The 16341-nt window shown below is 33.1% G+C and overlaps 1 non-coding gene across 1 annotated transcript; it reads right to left on the bottom strand.

Moving 5' to 3' along the window:
* Positions 1–13832: 13832 nt before the first annotated feature.
* LOC139851184 (small nucleolar RNA R71) lies at positions 13833–13939 on the bottom strand. Its single transcript, XR_011760541.1, has one exon. It is a non-coding gene; the product is annotated as a small nucleolar RNA R71 (small nucleolar RNA).
* Between the last annotated feature and the right edge of the window lie 2402 nt (positions 13940–16341).

Genomic DNA, 16341 nt, shown 5'->3' with positions numbered 1-16341 from the left:
AAGTATGTTCAAAATATATTTACAACACTTTTAATATATTTTGATGTTTTAAGTTTATTAAGTCAGCTGTCCTCGTTAGTAACCTACAACTAGTTGTCCACAGTTAGATGTACAGAAATAAATCGATAAATATTATCTTGAATCAATCCACGACCCAGTGTATACGTATCTCAGTATTGATCACAACTCAAACAATATATATTTTGGAATCAACCTCAACCCTGTATAGCTAACTCCAACATTCACATATAGAGTGTCTATAGTTGTTCCGAAATATATATAGATGTGTCGACATGATAGGTCGAAACATTGTATACGTGTCTATGGTATCTCAAGATTACATAATATACAATACAAGTTGATTAAGTTATGGTTGGAATAGATTTGTTACCAATTTTCACGTAGCTAAAATGAGAAAAATTATCCAATCTTGTTTTACCCATAACTTCTTCATTTTAAATCCGTTTTGAGTGAATCAAATTGCTATGGTTTCATATTGAACTCTATTTTATGAATCTAAACAGAAAAAGTATAGGTTTATAGTCGGAAAAATAAGTTACAAGTCGTTTTTGTAAAGGTAGTCATTTCAGTCGAAAGAACGACGTCTAGATGACCATTTTAGAAAACATACTTCCACTTTGAGTTTAACCATAATTTTTGGATATAGTTTCATGTTCATAATAAAAATCATTTTCTCAGAATAACAACTTTTAAATCAAAGTTTATCATAGTTTTTAATTAACTAACCCAAAACAGCCCGCGGTGTTACTACGACGGCGTAAATCCTGTTTTACGGTGTTTTTCGTGTTTCCAGGTTTTAAATCATTAAGTTAGCATATCATATAGATATAGAAAATGTGTTTAGTTGATTTTAAAAGTCAAGTTAGAAGGATTAACTTTTGTTTGCGAACAAGTTTAGAATTAACTAAACTATGTTCTAGTGATTACAAGTTTAAACCTTCGAATAAGATAGCTTTATATGTATGAATCGAATGATGTTATGAACATCATTACTACCTTAAGTTCCTTGGATAAACCTACTGGAAAAGAGAAAAATGGATCTAGCTTCAACGGATCCTTGGATGGCTCGAAGTTCTTGAAGCAGAATCATGACACGAAAACAAGTTCAAGTAAGATCATCACTTGAAATAAGATTGTTATAGTTATAGAAATTGAACCAAAGTTTGAATATGATTATTACCTTGTATTAGAATGATAACCTACTGTAAGAAACAAAGATTTCTTGAGGTTGGATGATCACCTTACAAGATTGGAAGTGAGCTAGCAAACTTGAAAGTATTCTTGATTTTATGTAACTAGAATTTGTAGAATTTATGAAGAACACTTAGAACTTGAAGATAGAACTTGAGAGAGATCAATTAGATGAAGAAAATTGAAGAATGAAAGTGTTTGTAGGTGTTTTTGGTCGTTGGTGTATGGATTAGATATAAAGGATATGTAATTTTGTTTTCATGTAAATAAGTCATGAATGATTACTCATATTTTTGTAATTTTATGAGATATTTCATGCTAGTTGCCAAATGATGGTTCCCACATGTGTTAGGTGACTCACATGGGCTGCTAAGAGCTGATCATTGGAGTGTATATACCAATAGTACATATGTCTAAAAGCTGTGTATTGTACGAGTACGAATACGGGTGCATACGAGTAGAATTGTTGATGAAACTGAACGAGGATGTAATTGTAAGCATTTTTGTTAAGTAGAAGTATTTTGATAAGTGTATTGAAGTCTTTCAAAAGTGTATAAATACATATTAAAACACTACATGTATATACATTTTAACTGAGTCGTTAAGTTATCGTTAGTCGTTACATGTAAGTGTTGTTTTGAAACCTTTAGGTTAACGATCTTGTTAAATGTTGTTAACCCAATGGTTATAATATCAAATGAGATTTTAAATTATTATATTATCATGATATTATCATGTATGAATATCTCTTAATATGATATATATACATTAAATGTCTTTACAACGATAATCGTTACATATATGTCTTGTTTAAAAAATCATTAAGTTAGTAGTCTTCTTTTTACATATGTAGTTCATTGTTAATATACTTAATGATATGTTTACTTATCATAGTATCATGTTAACTATATATATATATCCATATATATGTCATCATATATTTTTTACAAGTTTTAACGTTCGTGAATCACCGGTCAACTTGGGTGGTCAATTGTCTATATGAAACATATTTCAATTAATCAAGTATTAACAAGTTTGATTGCTTAACATGTTGGAAACATTTAATCATGTAAATATCAATCTCAATTAATATATATAAACATGAAAAAGTTCGGGTCACTACAGTACCTACCCGTTAAATAAATTTCGTCCCGAAATTTTAAGCTGTTGAAGGTGTTGACGAATCTTCTGGAAATAGATGCGGGTATTTCTTCTTCATCTGATCTTCACGCTCCCAGGTGAACTCGGGTCCTCTACGAGCATTCCATCGAACCTTAACAATTGGTATCTTGTTTTGCTTAAGTATTTTAACCTCACGATCCATTATTTCGACGGGTTCTTCGATGAATTGAAGTTTTTCGTTGATTTGGATTTCATCTAACGGAATAGTGAGATCTTCTTTAGCAAAACATTTCTTCAAATTCGAGACGTGGAAAGTGTTATGTACAGCCGCGAGTTGTTGAGGTAACTCAAGTCGGTAAGCTACTGGTCCGACACGATCAATAATCTTGAATGGTCCAATATACCTTGGATTTAATTTCTCTCGTTTACCAAATCGAACAACGCCTTTCCAAGGTGCAACTTTAAGCATGACCATCTCTCCAATTTCAAATTCTATATCTTTTCTTTTAATGTCAGCGTAGCTCTTTTGTCGACTTTGGGCGGTTTTCAACCGTTGTTGAATTTGGATGATCTTCTCAGTAGTTTCTTGTATAATCTCCGGACCCGTAATCTGTCTATCCCCCACTTCACTCCAACAAATCGGAGACCTGCACTTTCTACCATAAAGTGCTTCAAACGGCGCCATCTCAATGCTTGAATGGTAGCTGTTGTTGTAGGAAAATTCCGCTAACGGTAGATGTCGATCCCAACTGTTTCCGAAATCAATAACACATGCTCGTAGCATGTCTTCAAGCGTTTGTATCGTCCTTTCGCTCTGCCCATCAGTTTGTGGATGATAGGCAGTACTCATGTCTAGACGAGTTCCTAATGCTTGCTGTAATGTCTGCCAGAATCTTGAAATAAATCTGCCATCCCTATCAGAGATAATAGAGATTGGTATTCCATGTCTGGATACGACTTCCTTCAAATACAGTCGTGCTAACTTCTCCATCTTGTCATCTTCTCTTATTGGCAGGAAGTGTGCTGATTTGGTGAGACGATCAACTATTACCCAAATAGTATCAAAACCACTTGCAGTCCTTGGCAATTTAGTGATGAAATCCATGGTAATGTTTTCCCATTTCCATACCGGGATTTCGGGTTGTTGAAGTAGACCTGATGGTTTCTGATGCTCAGCTTTGACCTTAGAACACGTCAAACATTCTCCTACGTATTTAGCAACATCGGCTTTCATACCCGGCCACCAAAAATATTTCTTGAGATCCTTGTACATCTTCCCCGTTCCAGGATGTATTGAGTATCTGGTTTTATGAGCTTCTCTAAGTACCATTTCTCTCATATCTCCAAATTTTGGTACCCAAATTCTTTCAGCCCTATACCGGGTTCCGTCTTCCTGAATATTAAGATGCTTCTCCGATCCTTTGGGTATTTCATCCTTTAAATTTCCCTCTTTTAAAACTCCTTGTTGCGCCTCCTTTATTTGAGTAGTAAGGTTATTATGAATCATTATATTCATAGATTTTACTCGAATGGGTTCTCTGTCCTTCCTGCTCAAGGCATCGGCTACCACATTTGCCTTCCCCGGGTGGTAACTGATAGTGCTCCAAATGAACATATATTTAGTAGCAATATCGTTCCAATATGTAAAGTTTTTAAATGTAATTTCCTTATTTTTAGTTGTAATAGTTAAATAAATAAGTGCGAAGACGAAAGACGCAAATCGCTCGAAAATGAAGATTTAAAGACAAAAACGAAGATTTGAAAGACCAAAACGTCCAAAAAGCTCAAATGTACAAGATACAATTCAAAAGGTTCAATTTATTGATGAGAAACGTCTAAAAATGACAAGAGTACAAGTTACAAAACGCAAAGTACAAGATATTAAATTATACGAAAGGACGTTCGAAAATCCGGAACCGGTACCCGAGCCAACTATCAACGCTCGACGCAACGAAGCTGAAAGTACAAGTCAACTATGCACAAGAATATAATATAATATTTAAATAATTCATAATAAGAATAATAATAAATAATAAAAAGTTGTTAATTGAGCATAGTTAAGGGGTCATAAGTGAAAATTTCAAATCAACATTTGCCTATAAAATGGAATTCACGTAGTAATGAAAAAGAACACCTTCACTTCATTTTTCTTTCTTTCCCTCTGTAAGAATATATATATTTATATTTATAATATTAAGTTTAATTTAAGTTTAATAATAATTGGGTTATTGTAAGAAATATTTTACGGGTTTTAAAGTCGAAACTCTGCCCGTGTAACGCTACGCGATTAATCACCACTGTAAGCTATGTTCTTCCTTTTTAAATTAATGTATCGTAACTAAGTTATTATTATGCTTATTTGAGCCGAAGTAATCGTGATGTTGGGCTAAAATATTAAGAAGGGGTTATTGAACTTTGGACCATAATTAAGGTTTGGGCAAAAGACCGACACTTGTGGAAATTGAACTATTGACTATTAATAGATGGGGGGTATTGTCTAATTGAGTGACAACTCATTGGAGTCTGTCAAACCTATCTTCAAATTAATTAACCTAATAATTAATAATGATTATGGTTGTCCTATTTAGTGACGTTCATATGGAATCTGTTATAATCATTTAATTAATCAATTGGGTTGGGTAATTGATTATTCATTCTGATCAAGTGGATGAATTAATATTCATAAACTAATTAAAACAGGGGTGGATTACATACAGTGATAACTGGTGTAATTGTTGACAGAAGTGATAGCTGCGTCACAGTTTAAATCCTTAATCAGTTGGAATATTTGACTTCGGGTATAAGGGTAATTTGACGAGGATACTCGCACTTTATATTTATGACCGATGGACTATTATGGACAAAAACCAGATAGACGTATCAAATAAACCAGGACAAAGGACAATTAACCCATGGTAATAAATTAAAATCAACACGTCAAACATCATGATTACGGAAGTTTAAATAAGCATAATTCTTTTATTATATTTCTCATCGTATCTTTATTTACTGTCATTTTATTACTCGCAATTTTATTTACTGTCATTTTATTTATTGTCATTATTTTACGCACTTTAATTATCGTCATTTATCTTTACGCTTAAAATATAGAATCGACAAACCGGTCATTAAACGGTAAAACCCCCCTTTTATAATAATATTACTACTTATATAATTATATATATATTGTATAAATATAGTTAAAAATATAGTAAGTATCACCAGCTCCCTGTGGAACGAACCGGACTTACTAAAAACTACACTACTCTACGATTAGGTACACTGCCTATAGTGTTGTAGCAAGGTTTAGGTATATCCCATCCGTAAATTAATAAAACTTGTGTCATATTTTGTAGTATTTTGTATTAAAAATAATAGTATTTTCGTACACCACGTGCAACACATCAGTAACGAATCTCAAAGTCATAATCATTCAATAATTCAATCCACCTACGCTGCCTCATATTCAGTTGTTTCTGATTAAATATGTGTTGAAGACTTTTGTGGTCGGTATATATAATACTTTTGACCCCATATAAGTAGTGCCTCCAAGTCTTTAATGCAAAAACAACCTTGCCTAATTCCAAATCATGCGTCGTATAATTTTGTTCGTGAATCTTCAATTGTCTAGACGCATAAGCAATCACCTTCGTTCGTTGCATTAATACACAACCGAGACCTTGCTTTGATGCGTCACAATAAATCACAAAATCATCATTCCCTTCAGGCAATGACAATATAGGTGCCGTAGTTAGCTTTTTCTTCAATAACTGAAACGCTTTCTCTTGTTCATCATTCCATTCAAATTTCTTCCCTTTATGCGTTAATGCAGTCAAGGGTTTTGCTATTCTGGAAAAGTCTTGGATGAACCTTCTGTAGTAACCAGCTAGGCCAAACTTCAATCGAAATCAAAACATTCTTTACAATCCAAAAGGACCCGACAATAACTCGTATAACCAACAAGGTCCGAATAACCAACCAACTCAAAACAACACTTTCAATCAACAAAGACCTGGCTTGTATAAACCACCACAACAAACCGACGAGAAGAAGTCAAATCTGGAAGAAGTGGTATTTAAGCTAGTTGAATCTCAAACACAATTTATTGAAACTCAAACCCAAACGAATGAGAGGTTTGATCAGTCATTTAGAACTCAACAAGCTTCCATTTTGAATCTAGAAAAACAAGTAGGTACTCTTGTTAGATTGATGAGTGAAAGGGAACAAGGAAAGCTACCGAGTAATAATGAAGTAAATCCTCGGAATGAAAATGTTAACATGATATCAACAAATTCTGAAAAACCAATACCAGAAGATGGGAAAGTTTTAGATGTAAGTAACAATGAAGAAGTTACACCACCACCACCACCCGAGTATGTAAAGCCAGTGGTGGCACCATACAGACCACCCATCCCGTTTCCAAGAAAAGGAGTTGAGTATGAGCAAGTAATAGGTAATAAAGTTTGTGATACCTCTGGAAAGAAGAAGAAGAAGAATAAAAAAGTGCAAGAAACAAAAACAGTAGAAGTAAACCCGGTGAAGACAGTTCCACCAAATCCTCCACCTAGGGTAGGTGATCCGGGTGAATTTATTGTTCCTTGTCTACTTAGTGACTGTGTCATGTATGATGCACTAGCAGATTTAGGTTCAAGTGTGAGTGTTATGCCTCTTTCATTATATAAGAGTACATGACGCACTAGCAGATTTAGGTTCAAGTGTGAGTGTTATGCCTCTTTCATTATATAAGAGATTAGGTGTAGGTGAGTTAACTCCAACGGATATGAGTGTTCGACTCCTTGATCAAACCATTAAGCACCCAATTGGAATTGCTGACAACCTACCCGTTCAAGTAGGTAATTTAACCTTTCTAGTCGAATTCATTGTCATTGACATAGAAGAGGACTCAAACGTTCCTCTAATTTTAGGTCGACCATTCTTAGCGTCCACCGGGGCGTTATTTGATGTAAGAAAGGGTAGAATGACACTTAGTAATGATGAGAAATCGATCACCTTTATGATTCGACAGTCTAAATATCCACAAACCAAAACCGTTGAACCGACAAAAACGATTGGTAAGAACCATGTTGTTTTACCAACTCCAACGGTAATGCTTAACAATAATAGAACGCCTAAGTGTGGGGAAAATGAAGTAACACCTAATGATGACTTGATAATAAAGAACCCCATAGTTGATACGAAAATAAATAACCCCGTTATTAACAGTTCAATGAAGAAACTTTTTAAACGGGTTATTGATGCTAAAAGTAAGGGAAACTTTAAGTTATATAACCTGTTAGTATCCAATCTGTCGCCTAAAGAAAAGGCGAAGCTAGTTGAATTTGTGGATATTACGGAAAAAGCTGGTCACTGGCTTAAAGCAAAAGTCACAGATATGCAAGTTGATTATGGTCCAAGAGAAATTGACGATGAAGTTAATCACAATTTCGACACCACATCTACCTAAGTGTGAGGAGATTCAAATATTCTAAAAAGAAAATGCTGTTTGGAGTTAGTTGTTCTGTTCTCGTGTAGTTCCGAGAATGGAATTCGATTGGTCTTTTCCGCTAGCAGACACTAAAGAACTAGTTTTCTTCCCCCATTCTGATTTTTTTTTTATTTTGTAGGTTTTATATGAAATTAATATGCTTTTTAAATTTAAGTTTTGTGTGAATTTAAAAACAAAATTTACTTTATTTCATTAAGTAAAAAAATGATTTCTAAAATTCGTCGTGAGTTGAAGATTAGATAGTTGAACCGAAATTACTTTAACCGAGGGCGGGACGAGAAATTTTGTTATCATTATTTTTAATTTAATTGATTTAAAGTATGCCAAAAAAATATATATTAGATTTTATAAATTTTTGAACGTGGGGTAATATACCCAACTTCAAAATTATGTATGTTTGTATTTTATGTTATATACAAAACAGGGTAAAATAACGCACTTTCAAAGACTGTCATTAAGTTCAGAAAAAGGTACTAATTTTGACGACAAGAAACAAAATATCAAATGTGAAATAACAACAATATGTTTGCAAACTCGGTATTTTTAATCATTTTTATACACTAATCACCCTCATGAATTTAAATTTTTACTGATTTCTTGCAAATGAGGGCATTGCAAGATCTCAAGTGTGGGGAAGGGTTATAAATTCTTTCGGGTTTGCACTTGGTTTATTTGCCAAATTTTGTGAAAATTTGAAAAATTTTCAATTAAATGAAGTCAAAATTATGTTTATACATATTTATGAACGGTGAAAACTAGGTGTTAATACCGAAATTATCGTTACCTCGGAAAGGGCATAAATTGAGAAACAACCTAAAACGCTTGAATTCATTTAAAATGGAATAAAGGAGAATAAAAAGGCAAAGAAAGAAACTAAGTGTGGGGAGAATGTACCAAGTTATTCAATTAAAAACTATCTATCACATGTTTCTGTAAAGTTGTTGCAGGTGTTTTTGTTTTGGACTAAATTAACTGTTTTACCCGATTTATTAAAGAAAGATGGATCTACACGATGAATCAATTCCATCATTAAAAGGAAGTAAAGTCTTACGAAAAAGACACGCGCTTCTTGATTTAGGTCATGAAGTTGTCGTCCAGACCAGCTGTAGGTTGACGAAAAATCTAGAAAAGTCATCTCTAAAATCAGCAGGAAATCCACGGACCTCAGCATCAAACAGGGTCGCCAAGTGGTCAGATTTATCCTAACCATGAGAAGGATTTATCTCGCATAATGGGGGGCACCGTGCAAATTAGCTTGATAAGACTAATGAATCAAATCCCCAGAAAGGATAATCTCCTTAAAGATCAAAAATCAGCTTTTAAGACTGATATTACTCAATCCTAGAGATTGACCTTAAAGATTGAGAATTACAAACTCATGGAATTCAATGATATCTAAACTCGAGCTTGAACGAGAAAATATTTTGATCAAAAATAAAACCGATTTGTTTTCTGAAAACCTATTTTCAATGCGTTCATTACCATTGAACGTAAAATCCTGAGAATTCATTGGAATTCATTAGGTCACCTGAACCAAATCGGGTGTCAACCGTAAGAACGGTGGTTGCATAGCATGGTCGGAGACAGGACCTTGTGCCAGACCGAAAAATCAAAGGATGATCTTTACTATTGCTCCTACCAAGGATAGTACTAGCATCCGACACGTTTTTGGACCATAATTAAAAGCCTGTCACGGGACATTGCCTTAACAGTTTCTTGTTCATCGCTTTCCTTTACAACCGGACGGTAGTTTGCCGAAAGGTAATACACGGGACAAGTAAACTGGACGTGTTGCTTTCCTAATACAAGGTTAGCAAGTGGGTAACACAAAACCACAAGTGTTGAGCTAAAATTTTCAAATCTGAAATCCACACAACCCACAAAAATATTTTGCAAACACCGATGAAGGGTTATTTCGGAAAACTTATCTAGGGTAAAAGCTAGATTAAATTTTCAAAAAGATCAAATGTTTTCATAAAGATCCAATTTCCTTAAGGATCTACATTTTCATAGTCATGTGGGACTGTAAACCACCTTTCAAATGTGCACTTTGCTTTGGAAACCGAAAGTAAATCGGCTATTTGATTGCAAGTGTCTTTGACCTAAACCCGAGGCAACTGTGGATGACACACCCACCTTTAACCATCGTTACTGTCATTGTTTATACCGCTATATCAAAATCACTGATGTACAAAATGTGATGAATAAAAAAGTGATTCATGTATGTTTTTATTTCAAGTTCTGTATTGCTTGAGGACAAGCAACGCTCAAGTGTGGGGATATTTGATAGTGCTCCAAATGAACATATATTTAGTAGCAATATCGTTCCAATATGTAAAGTTTTTAAATGTAATTTCCTTATTTTTAGTTGTAATAGTTAAATAAATAAGTGCGAAGACGAAAGACGCAAATCGCTCGAAAATGAAGATTTAAAGACAAAAACGAAGATTTGAAAGACCAAAACGTCCAAAAAGCTCAAATGTACAAGATACAATTCAAAAGGTTCAATTTATTGATGAGAAACGTCTAAAAATGACAAGAGTACAAGTTACAAAACGCAAAGTACAAGATATTAAATTATACGAAAGGACGTTCGAAAATCCGGAACCGGTACCCGAGCCAACTATCAACGCTCGACGCAACGGAGCTGAAAGTACAAGTCAACTATGCACAAGAATATAATATAATATTTAAATAATTCATAATAAGAATAATAATAAATAATAAAAAGTTGTTAATTGAGCATAGTTAAGGGGTCATAAGTGAAAATTTCAAATCAACATTTGCCTATAAAATGGAATTCACGTAGTAATGAAAAAGAACACCTTCACTTCATTTTTCTTTCTTTTCCTCTGTAAGAATATATATATTTATATTTATAATATTAAGTTTAATTTAAGTTTAATAATAATTGGGTTATTGTAAGAAATATTTTACGGGTTTTAAAGTCGAAACTCTGCCCGTGTAACGCTACGCGATTAATCACCACTGTAAGCTATGTTCTTCCTTTTTAAATTAATGTATCGTAACTAAGTTATTATTATGCTTATTTGAGCCGAAGTAATCGTGATGTTGGGCTAAAATATTAAGAAGGGGTTATTGAACTTTGGACCATAATTAAGGTTTGGGCAAAAGACCGACACTTGTGGAAATTGAACTATTGACTATTAATAGATGGGGGGTATTGTCTAATTGAGTGACAACTCATTGGAGTCTGTCAAACCTATCTTCAAATTAATTAACCTAATAATTAATAATGATTATGGTTGTCCTATTTAGTGACGTTCATATGGAATCTGTTATAATCATTTAATTAATCAATTGGGTTGGGTAATTGATTATTCATTCTGATCAAGTGGATGAATTAATATTCATAAACTAATTAAAACAGGGGTGGATTACATACAGTGATAACTGGTGTAATTGTTGACAGAAGTGATAGCTGCGTCACAGTTTAAATCCTTAATCAGTTGGAATATTTGACTTCGGGTATAAGGGTAATTTGACGAGGATACTCGCACTTTATATTTATGACCGATGGACTATTATGGACAAAAACCAGATAGACGTATCAAATAAACCAGGACAAAGGACAATTAACCCATGGTAATAAATTAAAATCAACACGTCAAACATCATGATTACGGAAGTTTAAATAAGCATAATTCTTTTATTATATTTCTCATCGTATCTTTATTTACTGTCATTTTATTACTCGCAATTTTATTTACTGTCATTTTATTTATTGTCATTATTTTACGCACTTTAATTATCGTCATTTATCTTTACGCTTAAAATATAGAATCGACAAACCGGTCATTAAACGGTAAAACCCCCCTTTTATAATAATATTACTACTTATATAATTATATATATATTGTATAAATATAGTTAAAAATATAGTAAGTATCACCAGCTCCCTGTGGAACGAACCGGACTTACTAAAAACTACACTACTCTACGATTAGGTACACTGCCTATAGTGTTGTAGCAAGGTTTAGGTATATCCCATCCGTAAATTAATAAAACTTGTGTCATATTTTGTAGTATTTTGTATTAAAAATAATAGTATTTTCGTACACCACGTGCAACACATCAAGTTTTTGGCGCCGCTGCCGGGGAGCGCTAAAACGCTATATTTTTAATTATAATAATATTGAAATAAAATATAATAATATAATAATATTGAAATAGAATATAATAATATAATAATATTGAAATAGAATATATAATATAATAATATTTTAGAATATACGTAAAGTTTTAAAAAGTCGTATTTATTAAATACTTCAGGGGTATATTATGTAACTTATAATTAATAATTTCTATCATGTCGCTTTCATGTGAATAGTAAATTAATTAATTTATTTTCATTTACTATTCATGAATAGTAAATGAATTAAAAAAAAGTTTTGAAAAAAATTATAATTATAAAAAAAATATTAATTTGTAAAAAAAAAATCGTTTTTTAAAAAAAAAAAATCGTTTTTTTAAGAATAAAAAATTTTCGTTTTTTAAAAAAAAAAAAAAAAAAATTTGTGTAAAAAAAAATTCATTTTTTTAAAGAAAAAAAAATTCGTTTTAAAAAAAAATTGTAAAAAAAAAATCGTTTTTTTTAAAAAAAAAAATTTAAAAAAAAAAAAAAAGTTTTAAAAAAAAATTATATAAAAAAAAAATTTTTTTTTTAAAAAAAAAAAATTTAAAATCCTTAAAAAACGAAATAAAAAAAAATTTAAAAAAAGTTTTTTTTTTATTACCTTTAGATTTTTAGACTCTAGTTACAATTTTTAGTATTAAGTTTAGTTTTGCCATAGTTATTTTTATTTCTAGAATTTTTAGGTTTGCCGTAAAATCTCTTAAGTGCTTATTCCTTAGACTAAGATTTATGTGCTTTAGAATTTTGCGACGCCTTTTTTCGCGCTACTTTCTTATTTTTATTTTTCGACGCCTATTTTTCGACCTTTTATTTTTCGACCTTTTTCGACGCGCAATCTTTTTCTTTCTTATTTCTCGCTATTCTAGTTTTAGGATAAGATTTTTATTCTACTTCTTATCTAAATTTCTTAAAATTACGAAAATTTATTTTAAGTGGTTAAATTGATAGACATCAAAATTTTCTGGTTCGTAGTAATAGTTGGATTTGTACGTGGACCGGGTTATTGGAGCCAAACAGTACTCAATTATATTGAGACCAAACGAATCCTGCCCCTCTGCTGCATCTTTTGGCTATTCGAAACGTGGGCAAAATCAGAAAAGTCTATTAATTAGATAACTTATATAATTTTTCTTTCCTTTTAAAAACTAATAGGATATTCAGTGAATGCACCGAGTAAAACGTTCACCACCTTTCATACGTTCACCACCTATAACTCGATCAAGACATCTAGCCAATATTGTCGCCGTTGATTTTTCTTTAGAATCATCATCTAGTCGACCAAGAACTCCAACTCAAATTTCCGATAATCCATCTTTTGAACCCGACCTCACAATTGAGAATCCGGAGAATATTCAGGGACAATTCCAAGATCCAGAACCACTAATCATTCCTCCTGAACCACAAACCATTAAATCAGAATCTTCTAGTGATTCGTATTCAACAAATTCAATTATGGAAAATCTGGAACCTCTAAGTATGGAAGACCGAATGAGAGCCACACGCACGGGCCAAGGTCACGCCATTATTAAGCCAGACATTAATGCGCCAGATTATGAAATCAAAGGACAAATCCTACACATGGTAACTAATCAGTGCCAATATAGTGGTGCGCCGAAGGAAGATCCAAACGAACATCTTCGTACGTTTAATAGGATCTGTACACTATTCAAAATCCGAGAAGTTGAGGATGAACAGATCTATCTCATGTTGTTTCCCTGGACTTTAAAGGGAGAAGCCAAAGATTGGTTAGAATCGTTACCTGAAGGGGCGATTGACACATGAGATGTTTTAGTTGAGAAATTTCTTAAAAGATTCTTTCCGGCATCTAAAGCCGTGAGACTTCAAGGAGAAATTGTTACGTTCACACAAAAGTCAAATGAAACTCTATATGAGGCATGGACAAGATTTGAAAAGTTGTTGAGAGGATGTCCTCAACACGGTTTAGACACTTATCAAATAGTACAAATATTCTACCAAGGTGTCAACGTTGCTACACGAAAAGACATCGACATAACAGCTGGTGGTTCCATTATGAAGAAAACCGCAACTGAAGCTTACAAAATTATTGATAACACAGCCTCCCACTCTCATGAGTGGCACCAAGAGAAAGATATATATCGTTCATCTAAAGCGGCTAGAGCCGATTCTAGCCATAACTTTGATTCCGTTTCCGCAAAAATAGATGCTTTCGAGAGACGAATGGAAAAGATGAATAAAGATATTCACGCAATACGAATTAGTTGTGAGCAATGCGGTGGACCACACTTAATGAAAGACTGTCACATTGAACAAACGATGGAACAACGTGAGAATGTTGTCTACATGAACCAAAGGCTGGAAAATAGTTATCAGAATAATTATCAACCGCCAAGGCCAAACTTCAATCAAAATCAAAACATTCTTTACAATCCAAAAGGACCCGACAATAACTCGTATAACCAACAAGGTCCGAATAACCAACCAACTCAAAACAACACTTTCAATCAACAAAGACCTGGCTTGTATAAACCACCACAACAAACCGACGAGAAGAAGTCAAATCTGGAAGAAGTGGTATTTAAGCTAGTTGAATCTCAAACACAATTTATTGAAACTCAAACCCAAACGAATGAGAGGTTTGATCAGTCATTTAGAACTCAACAAGCTTCCATTTTGAATCTAGAAAAACAAGTAGGTACTCTTGTTAGATTGATGAGTGAAAGGGAACAAGGAAAGCTACCGAGTAATAATGAAGTAAATCCTCGGAATGAAAATGTTAACATGATATCAACAAATTCTGAAAAACCAATACCAGAAGATGGGAAAGTTTTAGATGTAAGTAACAATGAAGAAGTTACACCACCACCACCACCCAAGTATGTAAAGCCAGTGGTGGCACCATACAGACCACCCATCCCGTTTTCAAGAAAAGGAGTTGAGTATGAGCAAGTAATAGGTAATAAAGTTTGTGATACCTCTGGAAAGAAGAAGAAGAAGAATAAAAAAGTGCAAGAAACAAAAACAGTAGAAGTAAACCCGGTGAAGACAGTTCCACCAAATCCTCCACCTAGGGTAGGTGATCCGGGTGAATTTATTGTTCCTTGTCTACTTAGTGACTGTGTCATGTATGATGCACTAGCAGATTTAGGTTCAAGTGTGAGTGTTATGCCTCTTTCATTATATAAGAGATTAGGTGTAGGTGAGTTAACTCCAACGGATATGAGTGTTCGACTCCTTGATCAAACCATTAAGCACCCAGTTGGAATTGCTGACAACCTACCCGTTCAAGTAGGTAATTTAACCTTTCTAGTCGAATTCATTGTCATTGACATAGAAGAGGACTCAAACGTTCCTCTAATTTTAGGTCGACCATTCTTAGCGTCCACCGGGGCGTTATTTGATGTAAGAAAGGGTAGAATGACACTTAGTAATGATGAGAAATCGATCACCTTTATGATTCGACAGTCTAAATATCCACAAACCAAAACCGTTGAACCGACAAAAACGATTGGTAAGAACCATGTTGTTTTACCAACTCCAACGGTAATGCTTAACAATAATAGAACGCCTAAGTGTGGGGAAAATGAAGTAACACCTAATGATGACTTGATAATAAAGAACCCCATAGTTGATACGAAATTAAATAACCCCGTTATTAACAGTTCAATGAAGAAACTTTTTAAACGGGTTATTGATGCTAAAAGTAAGGGAAACTTTAAGTTATATAACCGGTTAGTATCCAATCTGTTGCCTAAAGAAAAGGCGAAGCTAGTTGAATTTGTGGATATTACGGAAAAAGCTGGTCACTGGCTTAAAGCAAAAGTCACAGATATGCAAGTTGATTATGGTCCAAGAGAAATTGACGATGAAGTTAATCACAATTTCGACACCACATCTACCTAAGTGTGAGGAGATTCAAATATTCTAAAAAGAAAATGCTGTTTGGAGTTAGTTGTTCTGTTCTCGTGTAGTTCCGAGAATGGAATTCGATTGGTCTTTTCCGCTAGCAGACACTAAAGAACTAGTTTTCTTCCCCCATTCTGATTTTTTTTTATTTTGTAGGTTTTATATGAAATTAATATGCTTTTTAAATTTAAGTTTTGTGTGAATTTAAAAACAAAATTTACTTTATTTCATTAAGTAAAAAAATGATTTCTAAAATTCGTCGTGAGTTGAAGATTAGGTAGTTGAACCGAAATTACTTTAACCGAGGGCGGGACGAGAAATTTTGTTATCATTATTTTTAATTTAATTGATTTAAAGTATGCCAAAAAAAAATATATTAGATTTTATAAATTTTTGAACGTGGGGTAATATACCCAACTTAGAAATTATGTATGTTTGTATTTTATGTTATATACAAAAC

Source organism: Rutidosis leptorrhynchoides, chromosome 5 (assembly GCF_046630445.1).
Source record: "Rutidosis leptorrhynchoides isolate AG116_Rl617_1_P2 chromosome 5, CSIRO_AGI_Rlap_v1, whole genome shotgun sequence".
In the NCBI taxonomy this organism is placed as follows: domain Eukaryota; kingdom Viridiplantae; phylum Streptophyta; class Magnoliopsida; order Asterales; family Asteraceae; genus Rutidosis; species Rutidosis leptorrhynchoides.
Note: the sequence above shows the minus strand (reverse complement) of the source record. Positions and strands in the feature narration are given on the sequence as shown.